The 24,358-nt window shown below is 41.5% G+C and overlaps 1 long non-coding RNA gene across 1 annotated transcript in view; it reads left to right on the top strand.

Annotated features, from left to right (window-relative positions):
* LOC115510343 overlaps window positions 1–24,358 on the top strand; it is a 221,044-nt gene that overhangs the window by 154,196 nt on the left and 42,490 nt on the right. Inside the window, exon 2 of the long non-coding RNA XR_004344101.1 lies at window positions 3,773–3,967. This is a non-coding gene — a long non-coding RNA (uncharacterized LOC115510343). The remainder of the gene's footprint in view (window positions 1–3,772; window positions 3,968–24,358) is intronic.

Genomic DNA, 24,358 nt, shown 5'->3' with positions numbered 1-24,358 from the left:
TTTTAAGAATGTGTCCCTAAAGATCAGGGACTTACTCTCAAGGACGGAGGTAATATCTTAGTTGACTTCCTTTGTAATATCTGATACCTAGAAGAGAGACCAGCCTGAATTAATCAGAGCTTTATTGAATTCTGTAGGTTTTGTTTCTTCTTTTGCGCCACGCAAGAGAGAATACGAAGTGGTAATTTCGAGACTAAAAGGAGGATTAGAAAAGCAAATTAGGTCTTTTTAGTGAGTATTTTCAAGGCTATAGTAAACTTTGTTAAAAGTCTCCCATATAGCTTAATCATTGTCACATTGCAAACTCTTCTTTGACAAAAAGAAAAACTTTAAACTACTGCCTTCCTCAGTTTTCTCTGTCTATGTGTGGGAGCTACCCTCTGGGAGATGGTCTGTTTGAATGTGACTCTAAATTATTCAGTCAGCTGGTGTTCCACTCTAATTCGGTGGCCCTTTGGTTAGATGGAAAGGGTTGATGGTCTCACCCAAGGACTACGAAGATAACTCCCTTGCATTGTGACTTTACTCTGTGGAGTCAAAGGGATGACAAATGAAGAAATTTCTCTGCTGAAGCACATGAGGCTAATGTCTGTTTCTGGGAACTCTTTCTTAATCCTGGTTTTAGAATTTTATGAACCTCCACTTTCCTTGTGATAACGTGTGTTTAGGGTCATTTCAGTCTTTAAGCAAAATTAGGACCTAGGGTTTTGTTTTGTTTTGTTTTGTTTTTTGGTGGTGGTGTTTTTAATTCTTACTCTGATATCATAATATTTCAGGAATAACCACAAGTGATTCTGTAATTCTTCCAGACGTTTTAGTTTAAACCTGAACAAACCATGGTCAGTATCAATAAATGTTTATTGAGTGTCAGCTGGGTAGGAGCCTTGTCTCTGGCATCTGAACAAGTCTGTTTCAAGTGGTTTGGATTTCCAAGATGTTCCGTTACCTGGGTTGGGAGTCTGAGATTTCCAAAGAGATCTGCGTTGTTTCCTAAGTTTTAAAATTAAATTCCCAATTTTTTTTAAATTTTTTTTCAACGTTTTTATTTATTTTTGGGACAGACAGAGACAGAGCATGAACGGGGGAGGGGCAGAGAGAGAGGGAGACACAGAATCGGAAACAGGCTCCAGGCTCCGAGCCATCAGCCCAGAGCCTGACGCGGGGCTCGAACTCACGGACCGTGAGATCGTGACCTGGCTGAAGTCGGACGCTTAACCGACTGCGCCACCCAGGCGCCCTAATTCCCAATTTTTAAAGACATTCTCTGTAAGACCTGAGTACTTAGCAGTTTTCATTTATTAACTGCTTACCATGAGCTAGAAACTGTGGTTAGTCAAGTGTTTCACAAGCATTTCCGAATTTTAATCCCCACACCAACCCACTGAGTTGAGGGACGACCCTCATGATCCCCATTTTAGAGATGAGAACACTGAGTCTCAGTGAGAACATGCCATTTGTTCCAGGCCGCATAACAAGCTCGGAAACGAATCCGAGTCCGGTTCTGTCTGATTCCATGGCCTCACTGCTATATCATGTCCTTTGTTTTTTGATTGCCTCTTGCCAGTTCTCATTCAGTGCCATGATATTTCAGGACTTACGCATCACTTGGTTATACATTTTAAACCTGAGGAAACCAGCCCTGCATCGGCGAATGTTTGCCGAGTGTTGACTAACTCTATCCTTAACATTTTACATGTCCTTTTGCGTGGTGTGGATTTCCAAATATTTCATTAACCGTCAGACATGTTTCTGACAGAGACTTTAATAGTGAAACTTATTTGAAATTCCCAATTATCTAGGATATTTTGTTTAAAGATGAGAACAGCCAGCAGTTTTAATTCCTTAAGCGTTGGAACATTTGGAAAAGAGAAACCCCAAATCAGCTTGCTAACAAATGGCTTAGTGAATGAATCAGCAGGACTGTGCTCTATGGTTCTTTTGGGATGTTGTCTATGTGTCCCCACAATCTGGGTGTAGTGTGATGAGTTGCCCTGCTGAGAAACCAGACTTGAAAGGATAAACAGGGTCGACAGAATAAACAGAGTAAACCCTGAGCATGGGGGGTGGGGGCGTTGCAAGCCAGCCTCCTTTTGCTGCCTTAAGTCACATGCCCGGCCTTTTGGGAATGCGCCCAAAGCTTTCCCTTTATGAACTGGTGGAAACAGCTTAACCCAGCCAATTTGTTGGATTTCTCATTGACTAGAGCAGCAGACCTGGGGGAACCTAGAAAGCTGGGCGTTGCACAGTGAACAAAACAAACACATGCACATGCCCATGCTGCAGAGAGAGAGGAAGAGTGTGTCACACAACACAGCACTTCTCTATTTCTCTCTCCCTCTCTCTCTCTCTCTCTCTCTCTCTCTCACACACACACACACACATACACACACACACAGGATTAGCTAGAAAAGAAATGGATTTATTGTTGTTGATCATTATGGCTGACGCCTCAATTAATGGAACATTTGTCTAAAAAGCTTCCATTCAGGGCGCCTGGGTGGTTCAGTCGGTGAAGCATCCGACTTCAGCTCAGGTCACGATCTCATGGTTCGTGACTTCGAGCCCCGCGTCTGGCTCTTTGCTGACAGCTCGGAGCCTGGAGCCTGCTTCAGATTCACCGTCTCCCTCTCTCTCTGCCCCTCCCCTGCTAGTGCTCTGTCTCTCTGTCAAAAATAAATACACATTAAAAAAATAAAAAATAAATAAAAAGCTTCCTTTTTATATTTGTCAAGTGATCTCCTCTGAGGAGCTTTAAAGGCACATACCAGTCCATGAGAACTGAGCAATTCGTCATCAAATGAGTAAGTTGGGTTAAGGATTGGCAAGAAAGAGATATTGAAGAGGGAGCTGAGAAAAGTGGTGGAAAGCAAATGGAAGAATGAACCCTGTGTGCCAGCGATAGGGTCGCTTAGCAGCAGGAAAAACAACAGGAGAGCTCTCTCTATAGGAGAGCTCCCGGTTTGGACCCCCGAGGGACCTGGGCAAGTCTCCTTGCTGAGAGGAGAGGAGCTGTCATCTGGGAGTAAGTGCTTATGCCTTAAAAGCCCTTATCAGTGTAGCCCTGTGCTATGAGCCCGGTCCAGGTAATTCAAGAAAATTGTAGAAGTTGCATCATTTGTGTAGCCTAACAGCTGCATTTGGGAGCCTAGTCGGCAATGTCCCAGAGGTGGGCATGAGGGAGAAGAGAGAGGCGGTGGTCGGTGACAGGGACGCATGTGTCTCCTGGGCTGCTTTGAAGATCACCCACCGTGCCACCCGCCCCCGGCCGTGGGCCACCAGTGTGCACTTGTAACATGAGCTCAGACAGATCTGTTGACCCCCAGGACAGCTGCAGCTCGAGTTAATAGAACATAATTCAGCCCCTCAGCGATGCTTTCCTAGAAATCCAACAACGAATTCTCCGTGGATTCAGTCCAGGAATTCCCTTCCTATCTGAGAGAGCAAAAGTGCGTCCTCTGGCATTTGTTCATTTGCAGCCGTTGGATGAAACCTCAGTGACCCATGTCTCTGCTTTTCTTTTTCTCCCTGTCCCACGTACCCCTCCAGGGTCTTCTTAGAGGGTTGTGAGACGTAGTGGGGCTACCCTTCCATAGTTAGGATTCTCAGCAGTAGGACTTTCCCTTGTGATGTATGGAAGAGAGCCCCATTTCTAGTCACCAAGAAACAGAGGTACAGCTGAGACATGGTGACACTTGAAAGTCAAGGTTTTGAGGAAGAGGATGGAACATTGAGTTGAGACCTGGCTGACTCAGGATCTTTTTTTCCTTCTTAGGTGAACACATTCTTTTGATCACATCTCCCGAACAAGCATGAGACTTTCCAGGTGACATTTCTCTTCTTGGCCCAGAATACAGAGTATGGTGCTACTAACCAGAGCCCCTGGACTGAGGAAAGCATTCTCCTGCACAGAGCCCAACGAGACCGAGAGGGGCAACAGAGGAGGAACTGTACTTTGTGTCTTTGAAAGGTAGTCTCGTAATTTCCCCTGCATTCTTTTCCCCTTAAGAATGTGCTTTGCTCTCGAAGCTGAGCCTCCCTGCTGCATTTGAAGTCATTAATTCCTTTTGCCTTGATGATAGCCTTGGAGAAGTTCTCCTGCTGGACATAGATGCATTTCACATTATGAAAAGAGCGCTCCAGAAGGCCACAGAATGGCCAGGGCTCTATTTATTTACTTTAGAGGTGGTGGCAGCTGAGGAAGAAGGTTCAAAAGAGACAAAGTTGTGCATGAATTATGATGTGATATGTTCAGCTTTTAGCTCGCCACTGGGCAGACCTTCAAAGTTAGTTTTCAATGGGCTTTTCTCAGGGGGCCACACCATCCTCTTCCAAATGTGAGTTTGAGGATGCTTCCCATCTTACATCACTCACAAATAACTGCTAGAGGAACCAGAAACAAAAACTATACAATTTACAGTTCCCCCGCTTTGATGTAAGGTGGGGTGGGGGGTGCCAAGCAAAGGGTTCTGAGTAGAATGTGGTTGGATTGCCTCAGAAAGCAAAGTCTTAAAGAGAGCAAGCTGCATTAGTGAATTAAAAATATTAGAAAGCCTTTACTCAGATTCAGTTGAGCTTGATTTGGGTCAAGGTGGGGGAGGGGAAGAGGAACGAAACTCAACAGCCTGTGCCAAGGATTTGCTGAACATTTTTTTTTTTTTTAATGCTGACGGGCATTAAATTAAGTAACAACTGAAGATTACACAAGAGTAAACACTGCTGCTAATGTTTGACTAAAAGCTAACTGAGGGCTCTAAGTGACTCCAGTTAATTTACACATCATGCCAATAACAGCCCCAGGGGACTGTGTGTGGGGGGGTGCGCTGCTCAAGGTGCGGGAGACTTTTATAGCCACAAGCCACATTTTTAAATTTGGAAAAAGAAAAAGAAAACTAGAGCTGAAGGAACTGCTTTAGAGACTCCAGGGAAGGAGAGACAGAAAAAGAGAGAAAGGGGAATTGTATGTCTGTGCCTGCTGGGCTTGGGTTTAAAAAAAAGGGGGGGGGGACGTGTAACTTTTAAATAACTCTTCTAGGAGGAGGGAGTGTGCTAGGATCAAAGAGTTAACTGTTCCTGTGGGACAGGAGTCTTAATAAATTCTGGACTGTGCCAAGGGTTCCATCCATCCCAAATGAAGGAGCGTAAATTCCCCCGTGAGATCAAATAAAATTGATTTAACTTTGCAACGTTTAGCTTCAAGATAAAATTTAAGTGTGCAGCAGATGATGTTAAAATTATAGTCCCTCTTCAGCACGACCTCTTTTGATACAGTTTTAAATGCTTTTAAAATGGGATGTGTCGTTTATTTAGTAACATAGCAGTTGATATCCTTAGATTGGGATTTCATCATGCACTTTAATTTTCTAGGGCATTGGGGATGACCATAATTGCTGAACAATTCAATGGAGTGGAATGGGCTAAGTCAGCACTTTTTATTGCATTTTTCCACATAATATCTGAAATCTTCTTTCTCATTGCAGTGTGTTTATGAAAGCAAGGCATTTAACCCTCACATTTCCTGGGCTTGAATAATTTTCTTAATAAGGCATAAAACGTTTGCAAATTTGCATGTCATTGTGAAGGAGGTAACTCTGTTTAGCATGTCGGGGATCAGGTCCTCTTGTCTGGTGCTTGACAACCTTCAGGGGATCCTCAAGGAAAGCCAGTGTTTCCAAAGACCCTCTTTCTTCTCAAGTTTTTGTCTTCTCTCAGGCAAAGGCAAAACATCTGCTGTGCTAGGCCAGTCTTAAGTTTAGTCTTGGAGTCTCAAAAATGAACAGTGGAAAGGTCTGGATAACATTGATGTTTCTGGGTTTGCCCAGATGAAACTTTAAAAATCCTAAAAGCCACCAAAATTTCTGCTCTTTCCCTTGATGGTCCTGGATTATCAGGCTGGAGAAATGGAATGGGTGGCTATGTTCCAGTGCTATTGAATGTTGTGTGAACTTACTGATACCAGCCTTTTCACTCTGGCAGCCTATTCTGATTTCTAGCATTCTCCGGGGACCCTCCCAGCATGTCAGAAACCAAGCACCCTGTCTGCAGGGTCAGCCCCGATGCTAGAGAAGCTAGAAGAAAAAAAAAAATCATGCTGTCTCATCCCTTCCGCACTGTTAGTTGACTCACTCTGTGACTTTTATTGCCAGATCCAAAACTTGATGGCCGACCTGACTAAGGTCACCAGCCCCACACAGCTATTTAAAAAAATTGAAATCACTTGGCATTTTCAGTTCTTGCCATTTGCGAGTTTTTTCGAACATTCTGATGAGCAGTTCTCAAAAATGTATCGCCTCCAAATAGGAAGGTGGGCCAAACCACAGCAAAACTGAAAGTGGCACTTCAAGTGCCTGGAATCAGTCGACACTGGTGTGGTAGCTGGTATCCACCATACCTGATGTTAAAACCAGAGACGAGGGGTCTCCCATGTCTTCTGGGCCAGTTTGTTACGCAACCTTAAGGAATGTCTAAGGGGGGGGGGGTGGGTTTTCACGTATGGAGAGGTTTTGAAATGTGAACAGCTAACTCACTGTAATTCATAAAAAGTTTGCCATGAGTCAGTGACTGTAGATATTGTCACATTGTGTGAACAAACAGCCTGATTGTAATGATGTGGCATTTCCTGTCCTTGTCTTCAGTAGACGATCCGATGTCAGGTTGCAGTTGTCTGCTGTTTTAGCTCTTCTACTTGAACCTGAAAAGGGAAACTGCTGTAATTTCTTGAAACTCTGAATCGCAAAGCTGGGGAGTGGCAAATGGTACGGTAATAACAGAAATAGCTGAAATTTATTGTGAATCTACTCTGCGCACTGCTCTGAGCAACAACCCCGTGAGGAAGGTACTGTTGTTCTCTCACTGCGAAGTTTAGGAAGTGACGCACGGGAAGATAAGCCAAGTGTCCATGGTCGTCCAGCGGTTGGTGGAGGAGGAGGCTGGGTTTAGCCATAGCTGTCTTCATCCAGTCTTGGGCTCCACCAGGGGGAGGAGAAGTCATCACTGCCTTCCCGGGCACCCAGACACATTAGACACCACACATTGGAGTCGGGGGAGAGAGATTGGATTTCTTGAAGCCACGTCAAACCCCAGTCTCTATTATGCCTTAAAAAAAAAAAAATCCATCTCTTCCCATCTCTTTTTGCAATTTAGAACACACACTTCAGTTTTTAAGAACAGATTATTTGAGGGGTGCTTGGGTGACTCAGTTGGTTCAGTGCCCAACTCTTGATTTCCGCGCAGGTTCTGATCTCATTGTTCGTGGGACCGAGCTCCATGCTGATAGTGTGGAGCCTGCTTGGGATTGTCTCTCTCCCCCTTTCTCTGCCCCTCTCCTGCTTGTGCTCTCTCTCACTCTCTCAAAATAAATTCATAAACTTTAAAAAAAGAATAGATTATTTTATTGGAAAAGCATAATAGCCACACTGAGCTTACCACACATCAGAAATTATTCAAAGTACTTTACATTTATTATTCATTTTATTCTCAACTGTATGAAGTGGATAGTATTTTTATCACCATTTTACAGATGAGCAAACTGAAGCAAAGATAGGTCATGTCACTCGTTTAAAGTTGCCTAGTTAAGGGGATGCAGAGATAGACGCACACCCAGGCAGTCTGGTCCCATGGCCCATGGTCTTGACACTACTTATCTCTGTCTCCAGTGAGCTGAGGACTATTCAATGAGATTCAAGCTTCAAGAAAATAATTTGGGCTGAGTTCTATCACAGCTGATAGTGGAATTGGCCGTTTCGTCACTACTGTGAGCAGCACTGTCTGTGTTCCCTCTGCTGTTACAGCAGCACATTCCAGGACGGACCCCAGAGGGAGGGTCTGCGAAGGCCTGAGTTACCCCCCAGCAGCTGAGACTCGGTGATTTCTAACTCTTACTTCTCTATGCCCTGGTTCTCTTGCCTCAGAACCAAGGCCTGACAACAATGGCCTCTTTTATTTGTGGTGTTTTCCAAAGCAATCTCGCACGCATTTCCTCATGTGATAGGAGTCTCACCAAGGTTCTGTGGGGGTGTGATTGTGCAAGAACCGTCTTCAAGAATTGTGAACCAAAAGGGCGGGACACAAAACCTGGTTTTTTGATTCTAAGCCAAAACACGTTTAAACCATATCCCTGATTCTGTCTCCGGTAGAGACAACATCTAAGAACAAGTTTCCCTGTCATGTTGCAGTTTCTGTGGTAGATTGTGACCCCTTTTTCTTACAGCGGGTCTGTATGCAGCGGTCCGACCGGCCACGGGAACTGGCTGAAGACCAGTCACGTGCTCATGCTGTATTCTGTGCTCGGATCCACCTGTCATGGCGGACACCTTATAGCAACAGATGAGGATATCAGAACTAGTTATGTTTAAGAGCTCAGGTTGGAGCTGGAGCCCCCCCCCCCGGCAGGGCAGCAAGGACAACCAACCGCACAGAGAAGAATGACTAAAATAAGCTGGACTCTGGCTTCCGCACAGAAATGTTGTTTCTTCTTAGAGCAGAGAAATTAACAAGACCTGTTGATAGTGAGTGGGGGCAGGTCTCCCATACTCCCCCTTCTCCTCCACTCCCTGGGGTTTGGGAGCCCAGGGAGGCTTAGATAGATGGCCTACGTCATCAGGACTGCTTGCAGCCCACAAGGATCTAGCTTAGCTAGAGTCTGGATACCAGAACCCCAGCTCAGAATTTCAGAACTGTCTGGGAAGTTTCCACAGATCTGAATCTGTGACCTGGAAACAGGCTTTTACCACATATCCTCAAGTAATGTGACTGGCCAGCTTGTAAAGTGATCCTAAGGAAAGCTCAAATCCTCTGCTTCAACCAGGTGGAGGGAAGGAGTGAGCGGAAGAAAAGCGAGGAACCTGGAAAGAAACCCTAACCCAAAAGACGTGTGAAAGGAAAGCTCACAAAGCACCTTTTTAAGAAGGCTTTAAGCTGGAGTTGACAGGCAAGGCACCAGCAGACGCATATGGGCAGGTTAATGTCCCTAAAATCAAGCAGGAGCCAGTAATAACAGGGTCAGGCAAATAGAAAGTTACAGCTGGTAAGGAAGTCTGTGCAGTACAGCATGAGATGTAGCAATTATTCTGCGTATAAGGCCTGGCTCCCCAGCTCTGGGCACAGACACTGGGGCCAGAGATAGGTTCTGCTTCTCATAAAGCATCGTCTTCCCTCTGGGACAGATCCTTGGAGAATTAGGAGGGCTTTAGAGCAAAGTCAAGCATTATCTATACTTACTGGGTCCTGGAGGCCAGGTTAGAAGCTGCGTGCCTGGTTATTGCCTGCAGCTGGGATGGTCTCCGTCGGCTGGATGGAGCAGGGGTCGTTTATACGTGCGCCGTGAGCCCTGACCTGGCACTTGGGTGGCATTTGTGAGCTACAGCGGTGATTGTTGCTGTGACTGGGGCCCCGACTTTGGATCTGTTTGTTATCGCTTACCTTCCTCTGGTGGTTTGGGTAGGCGCTACTTTGGGGGAACAAACTAAATATGACAAGTTTCTGAGCTTGGCAGTAGCTGCCGATCGCTTGCCTGTCTGTTGCAGGGCTCTTTCTTTTTCTAAAGTAGTAGAGTGCTGGCTTCTGTTTCACTGGTTTCTATTTCTGTAAAAAAACATTTCAGGACTGCTTTCCTCATCGTTCCTACTAAAAATTAACGTTCCCTTCCTTTCTGCCCTGGAAGGGCTGACCCATATTCACCCGATCTGTTCCCTCCTCGCCCGCTGCCAGCACCAGGCGGGTTACCACCATCAGATGTTCCGCCCTGGCCAGCACATGTTTTTAAATGACTGTGCAGTACCCGTGGTTATAAAAACAAATGGACCTAGACAAGGTCCCAGCAGGCCACGGGGATACACCCACGTTCTCCATCCCTGCTGAGCTGGGCTCTCGCTTTGAGTCTTCTCCTAGTCAGAACTCTAGATGCCCTCATTTGCGCGACTGTTTTGGTAGTCGCAAGGCTTGATGGGGCTCCTAGACGTGAAATGTGCACAGAAGGATGCTAGTTCAGAGGACACACTTGGGGGTCAAAACTAGGTGTGAACTCTGATGCAGTCACTTACTGAGTATGTGCTCCTACGGGTCAGTTTTTTTAACCTCTATGCCTCAGTTTTCCCATCTACAAAATGGGGAAGCAGCAACATCAGTCTGTACGGGGCTCTTGTGAGACTTGCATGAGATCATGAATGTGAGGTTCTTAGCACAGTGCCTGATACAGGGGAAAATGTTATTTTAATACAAGTTTTGCTATTTGTTATCATTTCCTTGTTTTCTCCAAAACGTAGCCGATCTTAGCGCACACCTGTTTATGTATGTAGGGAGGGAGGTCTGATGATTTGGAGAATGCAGAGAGGGGAGCCTCTTTGAAGCAAATGCCACATTTAACTCTCGTATCACCATCATCAGCCCAAGGCAGCCCAGAACTTGCCCTGCTGCCTTCACATGAGCCATCCTCAGCTGGAGCCCAGGAGAAGGTAGAGTAGCAAGGGCCACAGAGCTCTCGTGGGAGGGGACTTGGTTATTCACCACAGGCATCACCGGGTTGTCACTTTGCACACAGGAGACGGTCAGACGGGACTGGCAGGTGATGCCCAAGGCATCACTAGACGCCCATGGCACCATGAACCAGAGCCTTTCTCTCCTGCTGGTGAAAATTTGTAGCCCAGGGCTCAGTGAAGTACCTGAAAGAAGGCTGGTGATGAAAATGTTCACCTTTGCCTTCCAAGACTACAGCTCCTTCCCACAAGCAGGGCAACTGATGCACCAGAGTCTGCGTGGCCATCCATAGACCCTGCCAATCAGCATCTCTGCCGAGCAGAGCAGCAGAACTGGCCATGGGTACAGTGAAACACCATTTAAACCAGTGATTCTCAAACCAGGAGTCCTCATGGCACAGACCTCGGGTGAGCTGAACTTAGCGAGGTGGCAAGAGTCCTTCTCAATAAAGGACCAAGTTAGCAAATAGAAGGTTCTCTAACTTCCCTCACACGATTAACTACAAACAGACAAACATGTATGGCCCCTCTCTGTACGTACTGCTAAATGAATGCCTAATATATAAACAATTAACCGGGACATAGTAAGAGGAAAAAGAAAACAGATGAAATCAATAAGGCACCTTCTTAGTGTGACATATAATTCAGATATTTTGTGCTTGAGGTAAAGTAGCCCTAAGTGGTCAACTCCAGACCTAGGTGGATGATGAAGTCTGTGTGTCTGTGGGTTTGAATGTAAGCCTACCAAATGCCTTATTCTCCCACGTTTCTTGTCCTCATGTGTCTCCAGGGTAAGAGTTAATATAAGCTACAAATATTCTTCCAGGACTAGTTATTAACTGTAAATGTTGAAAGGCCTTGACAAATATAAAATGTTATATATAGGCACAACAGTAGATCAGAGAGTTAGCTTCATCAAGTGGGACTCAGAGTTTTCCTTAAACACCACGATCTCTTCGTTTCCCAGCAGTTCCAGGGCAGACTAAAGTTCCACGGTATATCTTTTTAATGTGGCAGGCCTCAAGGGTAGATTGAGTTAGGCAATTTATCCTCTTTTATGCCCTGTATTCACAGACAACACTCCAATGGGGTAACATAAAACCACAGATAGGTTTCTTTACAATGGTGTTTAAGCGAACTAGGAAAGCAGCCCAAGCCATGTGTGTGGAACCAGGAAAAGAGGTATCAAGGGAGGCCATGGACGTTAAATGACAAAAATGAGAAACCTTCTTAACTGCTCCAGACGTTATGCTTAAAGGCGCATTTCTTTGGCAACTTACATGTTTCTGAAATTGGTTCTCAGGCCTTGGATCACCCCAAGGTGTTGATGTTGCGTTTTGACTCAGTAGAAGCCAACCCTCCCCAGACCGTCCAGCCCTCACCCACAGACCGCACGCTCACACCATTCAGCAATCAGATGACAGAGAGGAAAAGTTCAAAGAGGGTTATTTCTCAGAACCCGCTGGCTCATCTCCTCTCCAGTATGTTACTCACACTGGAGATGTACAAAACCTGTAAAAATATACTGGGACTCTGCCGCGTGCATACGTGCGCACGTACATGCACACGCATGTGCCATTGGCACTCATGCCACGAGGGCCACCCTTCCTGCCGGCTCCTCGCCTTGTCAGGCTTGTCTGCACATGATGGCCCAACTGAAGGCAGGCCAAGTCTCAGGGGAGGAATCTGCCTGGGTCTGGAGCTGGAGTTCAGGTTTGCTGACTTGGGAACTGACCTGTTGGTCGTCAGCAAAGAAAACATGGCTGTTAAACGAGCAGCAGAGGACTTTGTGCTAGTTGCTGATGGCTGGCTTTGGTTCCAATTGGAAGCCTGAGAAATAAAAATACTACAGAGAATATATAGGGACAGAAAACAGAGCAGAGGTTTCCAGGGGGTGAGGGTAAGAGGAAGGAGATTGATCACGAGAGCTACAGAACTTCTCAGGGTGTCAGAAACATCTGTTTGGTAGAAGGGTGGTTATTTGACTGTGTCTGTTTGTCAAAACTCGTAGACCTGTGTCCGAAAAAGACGGAATTCTACCAATGTAAATGATAACTATTTAAAAACAATTGAAGGGAGACAGTCATTTTTGTCTATTAAATTGATGAATGTTTTGAACAATGAAACAGATGATTACATATTTTGGAGAAAGTTCAGGAAAAGAAAAGTATCATACACGGTCGAGGGAAGTGTGAAGATTTTTGAATGTTTCTGGCTGGAAATGTGGCAATATGTATCCAAAGACTTAAAGCTGTGAGTAATATTTTACCTGATAATTCCTCTTCTAGGGATCTATCCTTAGAAAATATTTTCAAGGGATATAAAGATCTAGGTACAAGGAAGTTTATTGCAATGTTGACTGTAAAGGGAAACATTCTACAAATGAGTTTATAATTACAGTACATCTGTAGGCAGTAAGAATTATATTCTCAAAAATATTTAAGACTTTGGAAAAAAAGTAAAAAATTAATGTGAAGTGACAAAATTGGATACAAAGCTTCACATACAACATGCTTTTTATCTTTTGTAAAAAATGGTGGGTTTGGTTATATGTGTATATATATATATATATACACATATGTATACATATGTACAAACAGAAAAAAGACTGGAAGGATTTGCACAAATGAAGTGTTAATAGTGGTTATCAGGATAGTGGGATTAACAGCGGTTTTAAAAATTATCTTTATTTGCTATTTTTCCACACTTTCTGCAGAAAGAATGTATTAGCTTTATGATCAGAAATATAAATATTATTTTTTGCAGTTTTCTTTGCTATCAAGGGCTCCCCCTGCTGCTCACCTAAAAAATTATGGTGGGTTGGCCTCCTATCACTTATTTCTGATTTTCCTCATCTTCTAAAAAGCTCCATGCTGGATCTTGATGACTACTGTCTACTTGTTACTTGTCTTAGGAGCAAACTAATCTAATTTGAATACTTGGAATGATATGTCAAGTTCTAGTCTTTTTGTAAAAATTGCAATGTAATTCACATACACTAGTCATTCATTTAAAGTCATTCATGATTCAGTGTTTTTTAGTATAGTCACAAAATTGTGCAACTGTCATTAATATATAATTCCAGAAAATTTCCATCATTCCTAAAAGAAACCTCATACCCATTAGCAGTGACTTCCTGTCACCCCCTTGTCCAGTGCCTGGTAATCACTAAGCTCCTTTCTGTGTCTATGGATTTACATATTTTGGATTTTTCATATAAATGGAGCCATATCATGTATGGCCTTTTGTGTCTGGCTTCTTTCACTTAGCATGATGTTTTTACAAGGTTACAATCCGTGTTGTAGCATGTGTCAGAACTTCATTCCTTATATGACTGAATAATATTCCATTGTTTGAATATTCCACATTTCATTTAGCTACTCCTCAGTAATGGACATTTGGTTGTTTCTACTTTTTGGCTATCATAATTAATGCTTTTATGAATATACACAAACATTTTTGTGGACGTATTCTTCAGTTCTCTTGGGTATATAGCTAGATGTGAAATTGCTGAGTCATATTATAACTCTAAACTTTTTGGGGAACTGCCAACTCATTTTAGAAGGGACTATCATTTTATATTTTCACTAGCATTGTATGAGGGTCCCAATCTGTCCTTATCCTCACCAATACATATATACTGTATTTCTAATTAAAGCTGTCCTAGCGGGTGTTCAGTTTTACCGTGTTATGGTTTACATCTGCGTTTCTCTCATGACTAACCATGTTGAATATCTTTTCACGTGTTTTCTGGCTAGAGTATGAAGCTTTCAAAATTGGGATGTGAGTCTTCCAACTTTGTTCTTTTCCCGGTTATTTTGGTTATTCTGAGTCCCTTGAATTTCCATATGAACTTTAGGATTATCTTGTTAATTTTTGCAAATAGAAGTTGCTGGGATTTTGATAGAGATAGGGATTTTGAAATCTATAGATTAAAACAGAGAGTATTGCCATCTTAATAGTTTTAAGTTTTTTAATCCATGACCCCTAGATGTCTTTCCAGAAATTAAGGTCTTCTTTAATTTGTTTCAATGATGTTTTGTATTTTTTACTGTACAAGTCTTACACTTATTTTGTTAAATTTATTCCTAAGAATTTTATTCTTTTTAATGCTATTGTAGGTGAAATTTTCTTAATTCTATTTCCTGATTGCTCATTACTAGGGCATGGAAATACCATTGATTTTTCTATATTGATCTTTTATCCTGCAAACTTGATGAACTGGTTTATTAGCTCTAATAGATATTAATGGATTCCTTAGAAGTTTTTGTTTACAAGATCATATCATCAGCAAATAGAGATAGATTTACTTCTTCCTCTCCTCTCTGGATGCCTTTTATTTCTCTTTCTTCACTAATCAACCTGGTGATAACGTCCCAGTTTGATGTTGAATAGAAGTGGTTAGAAAGAACATCTTTTTCCTGGTCTTAGTAGGAAAGCTTTCACACTTTCAGCATTAAGTATGATGTTAACTGTGGGCTTTTCTTAGATGCTGTTTATCAGGTTGAGGAAACTCCTTTCCATCCCAGTTTATTGAGTGTTTTAATACGATTTTTTTTTCCAACGTTTATTTATTTTTTTTTGGGACAGAGAGAGACAGAGCATGAACGGGGGAGGGGCAGAGAGAGAGGGAGACACAGAATCGGAAACAGGCTCCAGGCTCTGAGCCATCAGCCCAGAGCCCGACGCGGGGCTCGAACTCCCGGACCGCGAGATCGTGACCTGGCTGAAGTCGGACGCTTAACCGACTGCGCCACCCAGGCGCCCCTTTAATACGATTTTTATGTGATTTTTTTTCATCCTGGATTTGTTCAAATGATTTTTCTGTGTCTATTGATCATGTGATCGTTTTTTCTTCTTATTAATGCAGAGTATGACATTGATTGATTTTGGTATGTTGAACCAACTTTGCACTTCAGGGATAAACTCCAGTTCATTATTTTGTGTAATTGCCCCCTTTTCTTTTTATATTGCTAAATCATCTGTGCCAGTACTTTGTTGAGAACTTTTGCATATATATTCATTAGGGATACTGGTTTATAGTTTTTTCTTTCCTTGTGATGTCTTTGGATTTGGTGTCAGGGTAACACTGATTTCATTGAATGAATTAGGAAATATTACCTTTTCTTCTATGTTTTTGGAAGAGTTTGTGAAGTATTTGTGTTAATTTTTCTTTAAACATTTGGTGGAATTTACCACTGAAGCTCTCTGTTCCTGGGCTTTACTTTCATGGAAAGTTTTTTTATTACTACATTTTTTTTTTTTTGGCTTCTTTATGTTTATTTATGTTTTCTATTTCTTCCTGAGTCAGTTTCAGTAGTTTGTATCTTAGGACACAATAACTTGTGTATAATTTGTTGGAATAAAATTACTAAAATAGTTCATTTTAACCCTTTTTATTTTTTATGTAAATAAAAATCACTTATTTTATTTCTGCAAGATTTCTTTTTCATTCCTGATTTTGAAATTAAAGTTCTCTCTTTTTTTGAGGTAACTCTAAGCTAAAGGTTTCTCAATTTTGTTGATCTTTTCAAAGAACGACATTTAGTTTCATTGATTTCCTCTATTTTTCTCTTTTCTATTTCACTGATTTCCACTCAAATATATTTATTTATTTCCTTCCTTTTTTGGGGAGGGATGGTTATTTATCTCTTATTTTTTTGGTTTCTTAAAGTATAAGATTGTTGATTTGAAATCTTTCTTCTTTTTCATAATAGATATTTATAGCTATACGTTTCCCTCTTAGTGCTGCTTTAGCTGCATCACATAAGTTTTGATATATTATCTTTTCATTTTAATTCATGTCAGAGTGTTTTCCAATTTCTCCTGTGATGTCTTATTTAATTTATTTATTACTTAAGAACATGTTGCTTAATTTCCATATATTTGTGAATTTCCTACATATCTTTCAGTAATTGATGTCTAACTTTATTCCATTATGATTGAAAAACACACTATGATTTCAGTCCTTGTAAATTTAGTGCGACTTGTTTTATGGTCTAACATATGGTATATCTTGAAAAACCTTCTATGTGCATTTCAGAAGAATGTGTATTCTACTGTTGTTGTGTGCAGTGTTCAGTAGACAACTGTTAGTTTTAGTTAGTTTATAATGTTGTTCAAGTTTCTATTTCCTTTTTTATCTTATGTATAGTTGATCTGTGCATTACTGAAAGTGGGTACTGAAACCTCCAACTATTAATGTTGAACTGTCCATTTATTCCTCCATTTGATTTTTGGTTCATGTATTTTAGGACTCTCTTTGTGGGTGCATACTTGCTTATAAATGCTGTATTTACTGTAGGGATTGGTCTTTCACTCTAATAACTATTTTTGTCTTAAAAATCTATTTTGTCTGCTATTGGTATAGACAGTCCTGCCCCCTTTTGTTTAACATTCATGTGGTACATATTTTTCCATCCTTTTCTTTTTTTAAAAGTTACTTATTTAAATTCAAGTTAGTTAACATACAGTGTAGTACTGGTTACAGGAGTAGAACCCAGTGATTCATCACTTCCATATAACACCCAGTGCTCATCCCAACAAATGCCCTCCTTAATGCCCATCACCCATTTAGCGCCCCCCCCACTCCCCTCCCCTCCAGCAACCCTCAGTTTGTTCTCTGTATTTAAGAGTCTCTTATATTTGCCTCCCTCTCTGTATTTAGCTTATTTAGCTTCAACGTGTGTGTGTGTGTGTGTGTGTGTGTGTGTGTGTGTCTTTGAATCTAAAGTGTGCCTGGGGTAGATAGCATATATTAAGTCATATTTTTTGTCCATTCTGCTAACATCACCTTTTTGTTGGGTGTAGCTACTGAAGCCTCTTCCCTGGTCAGTTAATGATCAGAAAGAGATTTTTTCGATGTCTAGAACCAGCAAATGTCCCCATCTTTGCTGAGGGACTCTGTGTACATATTGATTTACATCTTCTACACTCAGCCAAGAACTTGACAACTCTGCCTTAGCCATCATTTCCTGTTTGTACAGAAACTCAAGTTTAGCAGGAGTTGAGAAGTTACCATGTTCGCTGGTATTCTCTGAGCATGTGCATAGCCATGGACTTGTGCAGGACTCCACATATGCATATGACCTTTTGATTTCCAGGAATAGGTTGGAGTTTTTCAAAGTTATCTATGGGCATCTCAACTTTTCCTTTCAAGTCTTTTGGTTAGTCTGTGGTTTGTAACAACCATTTTCCATTGCTTCAGACAGCTGCAATATTCATCATTTACTTCTGATGGTTTTTAACCAATAGCCCTGAGAAAAAGTCTGTTTGTTTAGGCGACCTGTGAGTCAGATCAAATAAAGGCAGTCTTGCAAGTGGGGTTTTCCAGGGTATCCCTAGACAAATAGTTACAATTCTCTGGAAATGGATATTTGAAGAAAGCGTAACCTCTTTCTGCCCCTTCCAGTGGCTACAATGCTGCTGTTTCAACATGGGCTGTTAGTTTTCAAGGCTACTGTGGATCTGACGAAGATTGAGTGGGAGAATAATGGGAAGAGGACCTGTTAAAAATGCTACAAAGCTCTCCATCTTACTGAGATTCAACCATTTTATGGACAAACATTCCTCAGATCACTGCAAGCTTTTGGTTCATTTCCAGAGTCTTATAGTTACCATTGACACTTTTTGCCAGTTTTCTCATTGCTTTTATATAGGAGAGGATTTGGGGAGTCCTTTACTCTCCCATTTTTGTTGATGACACCTTACATTCTAGATGTTAATAAATTTTTTGGAGAATTCTCAAAATTTCTGTTCACCATGCCTACATGGACCACAGATTTTTTTTTTTAAACTTTTGTTGTCTTAACAAAGGTAGAGTTTGGTTTAACTCTCCTGGCAAAAGTGGTAAAAAAAGCAGTCATCTGAGGCCTTAGTCATTCCCTAAACGATACTAACTGAATGCATTATCACTGGGACACTGCAGTTAAAAAATGCTCAATAATATGTAAGCTTGATATATTTTACTTCACTTTTGCACAATGTGAGGTTGAAACAAAACAGTATTCCCCAGGGAGCCAGTAAGGGCGTCTTTAAGTGGAGGTTCTGGCACTGAATAGATGGAGTAGAAAAGATTGTGATTGTCAGCCAACAAGTATGTGAAAAGATGCTAACATCACTAACCATAATCAAAACCAAAATGAGATATCACCTCACACCTGTTAGGATGGCCACTATCAAAAGAACAGAAAATAACAAGTGTTGACAAGGATATGGAGAAATTGGAACACTTCTACACTATCGGTGGGCATATAAAATTATGTAGCCACTATGTAAAACAGTATGGAGTGTCTTCAAAGAAATTAAACATAAAATTATCAAACGATTCAGCAATCCCACTTCTGGGTACATATACAAAATAATTCAAAGCAGGATCTCAAAGAGCTATTTGCACATCCATATTCACGGCAGCATTACTCACAATAGCTAAGAGCTAGAAGCAACTCAAATGTCCGCTGAAAGGTAGATGGATAAAGAAAATGTGGTATACACATATAGTGGAATATTATGCAGCCTTAAAAAAGAAGGGCATTCTGTCACGTGCTCCAACATCTGTAAACCTTGAGGACATTACGCTGAGTGAAATAAGCCAAACACAGAATGACAAATACCGTATGATTATACTAATGTGAAGTACTTAAAATAGTCAAAATCATTTCAACAAAAAGTAGAAAGGTGGTCACCAAGAGTGGGAGAGGGGGGAGGGGAATTAGCATTTAGTGGGTGTAGAGTTTCAATTTGCAAGATGAAAAAGTTCTAGAGATCTGTTGCACAACAATGTAAATAACAGTATTTAACTGTACACTAAAAAAATTGTTAGCAGTTCAGTAGGAGAACTGAAGTTTCCATACTCCGATTCAGTTCTTTTATTCTCTAAGGTACATGGTATGGTTGATGGTTTAATGGCATTCTGATATACTTTGGTACGTTGAGATACTTTGGTATATACTGAACCATTTCACGCTCCTGTGATACTCCTTGAAAGGGTCCACTGACATGCTAGCAGGATAATACTACAATTAGTACTACTGTATTTGAAAAGTGATAATGATAATGATGGCCAACCTTTATTAGTTGCTTACTGCGTACCAGGCATTGTTCCTTGAGGATTCTATCTCGTGTTATTTAAGCCTTACCACAGCCCTATGAGGCAAGGCCTAAGCCCATCCCATGTTACAGATGAGCAAACTAGGTGCAGGAGGTTAGGCAGCTCATTCAATCTCTCCCAGCAAGTGGCAGAGCCGAGAAAGAAAGGAACTTCTAGAAAAGGAGAATTATATTGCGTCATATTTCAAAGATGATCTCCATTCATTATAAAGGAGTGATATAGATACTCTGGCTTGAATGAAGCTGGAATGAATTCACTTCTAACTTTCAAGGGACAGGTAAATACCTTTATTACAAAAGGAAATTCACATAATACAGCTCCTCATAAACAAAGAAAGACATTAAAAAAAGAGAGAGAGAGAAAGATCTGTGCTGTGGGGGTGTCTCTTTCTATGTGAAAGGGCACCACTGCACTTGTAAGACTTGGAGCAGCAAATAGCAATAGGGCTTAAAATGGTACCTGCACTTGGAGGACAGAAGCCACTTATTGTTATTCCTCTTTCATCCACACACTGCAGCACAGTACCTGGAAGTAGAAAGATGTGTTGAGTTGAATGGGAATGAAAGGGAGTATTTATGGGTATAAGAAGGGGTCAAGGACATTCACTGATCCTTTCAGTCAGGGCCACACTTGCATTCTGCCACCACCAAAGCTTTCTTTTTCCATATGAAAGACAGCTCTGCATATAAGAACAACCACAAATTCCCTCTTTGCCATGCCACCAGAAGAACCTGACATTGTTGTAGATTAAGTCCCCAGTGAGCTCACAGATGCTTTGGCTGCAAAACTGCCTTGGAGAGTTGAGAAAATGAGGGTTTCCAGAAAATTGAGGTGAGTGGGTAGAGGCCTCTCAAAGCAATCATATTAAAGTCAAGATACTGACACTTAGCCTACAGAGAAGAAGAAGGTGGACTGGGACGTAGTGGAATGTAATGTAATCTCAGTAATCAGTCTGAGTCTATGTGTGTGGATGTCTTCATTCACGTGGCTTCTCTTCCTGATACCCAACCAGTATTTACTAAGTCTCCTTGACCTTAAAGGACCCTGCTTGACTAGTTACAGTGATGGATTATTTGGATATGATGCTTGTTGAATGGGTCCTGAACTTCCCTTCCTCCCTCGACATGGGTTATGCACTCCCTCTTGGGCTCTTGTGAAAGTCACTTTAATTATTACAGATTTTGGCCCCCAAATCTGAGAAATTATAAATTGGTATCTTCAAATGGCAAGTGAGCCTTCCATAGTGTATATGACTACAACCAATATGAATAACGGCTGTTCTTTACCGAGTGGCTACGTTGTTCCATGTATTTTCTAAGCATTTTATGTACGTTAACCCAGTGATCAAATAGGTACTACTGTATTATTTTCCTGGAGGAATAGACTGAGGCTCAGAGAGGTTAAGTAACTTGTCTAAGGTCCTTCAGTGAGTTAATGGTCTAGGAACAAAGGTGCACTAAGGAATTGCAGTACAAATGTGCTATTTCCGACCTGAATTTGTGAGACACATGCTTTAATAAACTATGTTTAAAGGTAAAGCGTTTACCACCTTCTCAGACACTGAGTAACTTAAACTACGTAAGGAAAGAGAACCCTTGCCTCCTAGGGGTTGTTAGAGGACCTACAGATGAGCATTATGTATAATTATCATGTCATTCTTAAGGCATTATTTATAATTAACATGTCAGTTATTTATAGTTGAAGAAATACTTGTAGATTATTTTAAAAGGATTTTAAGAAACAGTTTGTCTTAAGCTATTTAAATTGTAATTCTTCACATCCCTGATTTACTTAGCAAACTTCAGGCCCGTCCAGTAACTGCCCAAATTAATGGGAGCATGGACTAATGCAGTTTTGTGTAGAGGATTTGTAGCCATCCTTGTTTGGTTTTCTGATTTAAAATACATGTCTTGTTGACTGGGACTGGCTGTTTGGATATCTGTGAGATTCGTTCTTTGTAATGGTAATACGGTCAAAGCCTCTAAGGAATTGGATTTAGTTCTAAGAACCTGAAGTCCTCCTTTGAAGCGACCCTTTAAAAATATTAGCAAGTATCAGCCTTAATATGCAACTTGTATGCCTCACTGAGTTTTCGTGCGATTAGAAGCTATCACTAGCTCTTTGTGTGAAAGCTGCAATGGAGAGCAAAGAGTTGCAGTGAGCTGAGAGAACACTTCTGTTTCATGTCCCCGTCCGTGCCTGTTTTGGCCCAAGTGACTCAGATGCAGGACTTCAGCTGCTTCAGCATTCTTGGGGTTTGTGTGCCAGCTCTATTGGAGACTAAAGCTTATATAAGTAATATAAAACCTCAGCATTTACAACATAAAGGCACCGCAAGATCTCTCCGACATTAAGCTTTGGTAGGATTTTATTTGGAGGAATTTTATTTTAAAATGTAATATCCTTTTCCTTTCTTTGGCAAATAGAATCAGGGAGAACTTGGATGGGACTCTGCTGCTTATGAAAAGTCTCACCCTGTTCATATAAGCAAGTCTGTCACCCTTGATCGGAAAGTAATCACTCATAAAGCTTAATGTTATTATCATCCCTCGGCCTGGAGTGATAGATATTCTCGAGGCCTTTTAAATAAAAAGTTTAAAATTGAATTTGCAACTCAAAAGATTGGTGGGTTCAAATGTTAGTTTCCTGCTGAGTAACTGTGAAAACAATCCTGAAGTAGCTAGTAGTGTGTTAGGGATGGCAGTTTTATTAAATGTCTTGATGGAGTGCAATGAAAACACGCTTTTGGTGTCTTCATGCAGGCTTTCCCTCTACAAAAATAATAGTCTTCTTATAGACGTTAGTGTTCGCCTTCACTCTAGTCGGTTATTCTCCCAGGGAAAGTTTTCTGCAAAGCTTTCCAACAGGAAGATGAGATTTGTCTCTATTGACCAATAAGACTCTCCTGTGGAAAGTGATTGTCTGACACTGCTCAGAGATTACTGATTTGCATGTCATCATGTCGTTTGTTGCATAAGGTCTCAAGCCATCCGTTTGGCCCAAAATAGTGCCACTGAGTATTATGTATGTTCTTGTGGTGATGTGCCTTCTAGCATCACCGATCTTCAACAAAGTCCTTGACGGAAGAGAGCGATTCACACGTGGGAAGGCTTCCTCTCACCCAATAGAAGACCAACAAGTTCATTTAAAAAGGTATCTTTCAATTATGAAAACTGGCAGGCATGAAAGGACACTTGGCAGTTGAACTTTGCAAAAACATTTGCACTGGCGGCTAAAGAGGACCTTCTCTTTTGCTGGCCTCATGAAAAAAAAAATGAAACATTTTGCAGTTTCACCTCAATTTCCTTTCTCCTTTTCCCCACAAAAACAAAAGGTGATTTTTCAAGGTCCTTGTATCAGCATTATTTGACATCCTCCTATGGGTTTGACCAAATAACTGACCAAATCCCTCAGGAGGAAAATGGAAAATTTGTTGTGATTTCCACCTCTCAGCCCCAGTCCTGTCTCCTGGTCAATGGCAAATTGTCTCTTTTCCCAGTTTCTTTATTTTTCCCCTCTATGGGCAAAACACAGCTGCTATAAAAACTAAAAACAGTGAAATTCCAGTCTTGACTAAAGTTGGGAATTCTTGCACACATGAAAAAAATCTTTGTTTCTCCTTGGGAAATTGGCAGATTGAAAATAGACAGCCTAGCTCTTCTCACGTTGACACATGAGCTGCAGGAATTGGATTTTTAAGAGATCTAAAATGTAACATTAGGGAAAACAATGCTGTCACACGAAAGTGTGGCTTACGTTTGTCTCCATACCGCGTGTCCTGTGTGGAGATCTTTATAGACAGGACCTGGAGCATCCCTTGCTTCCCGGGGAAGGCTGTAGCTTTGTGAGAATGGGAATAGTGTTCCTCCAATGAAGACGTTGTCCATTCTTGCTTAGGTAATGGGGGATTGTGGAGGGTAAGGAAGCCGCAGACTGTAACCGGCTGGCTGGTTAAGTGCATCCTTGAGTTTCCTGGCAAGACATGGACAAAGCCCCCACACTGGCAGCTTTGAGTAACCTGCGCCTTAAAATATTTGTCCAAGATATAACCTAGCTCTGTATAAATTTATCCATGTCATTCAACACACCCTTGGTTCAATCTCACTATATAATTTGTGTGTACATGTATGTGTGTTTTCTTCTTCAGGGTGTATCCTTAGCAGAATAAAAGATGTGCTTTAAAATTCTATGCATAGCATACGTATAACAACTGGTGAATGAGAGAAACAGCAACTCAGGTTTTAAACCCCTGAATTAACTCTCCTCTTTCCTACACAAGTTTATTTTGTAGTTTTGTTTCTAGCACCCAAATTAGAAAGAAAATGTAGCCATCTGCGGCAGTTTGGGTGAAACTTTTGACCCCGCCTGTAATGCACGGAGGGGTTGTCTTGCATTCTGTGCTGAAATGTACCTGTGGGGAACAGTAATCCCTCCTGTTATAAAAGGAGAGTGGCAGGGGGAGATCTTGGCTGCTTCTGGTGAGGATACTAAGCCATCCTGATTTACCACGGTTTATCGATTGATTCTCCACCTCCCTTCCCACCTCTAGTCTCTTCTTCCTTATAGCAGGCTGAATAGTGGTCTCCTGCATATGTCCAGAATAGTCCCCAGAACCTATGAGTCTGTAACCTGGCATGGCAAAATCTGTCCCCAAAACCTATGAACCTGTAACCCGTAACATGGCAAAAACAGCTTTGCTGATGTAATTTAATTAAGGATCTTTTTTAAAAAGTTTATTTATTTATGTTTATGGGGGGAGGGGCAGAGACAGAGGGAGAAA

Source organism: Lynx canadensis, chromosome A1 (assembly GCF_007474595.2).
Source record: "Lynx canadensis isolate LIC74 chromosome A1, mLynCan4.pri.v2, whole genome shotgun sequence".
In the NCBI taxonomy this organism is placed as follows: domain Eukaryota; kingdom Metazoa; phylum Chordata; class Mammalia; order Carnivora; family Felidae; genus Lynx; species Lynx canadensis.
The sequence above is the reverse complement of the archived record's forward strand: the minus strand, read 5'-3'. Positions and strand labels throughout refer to the sequence as shown.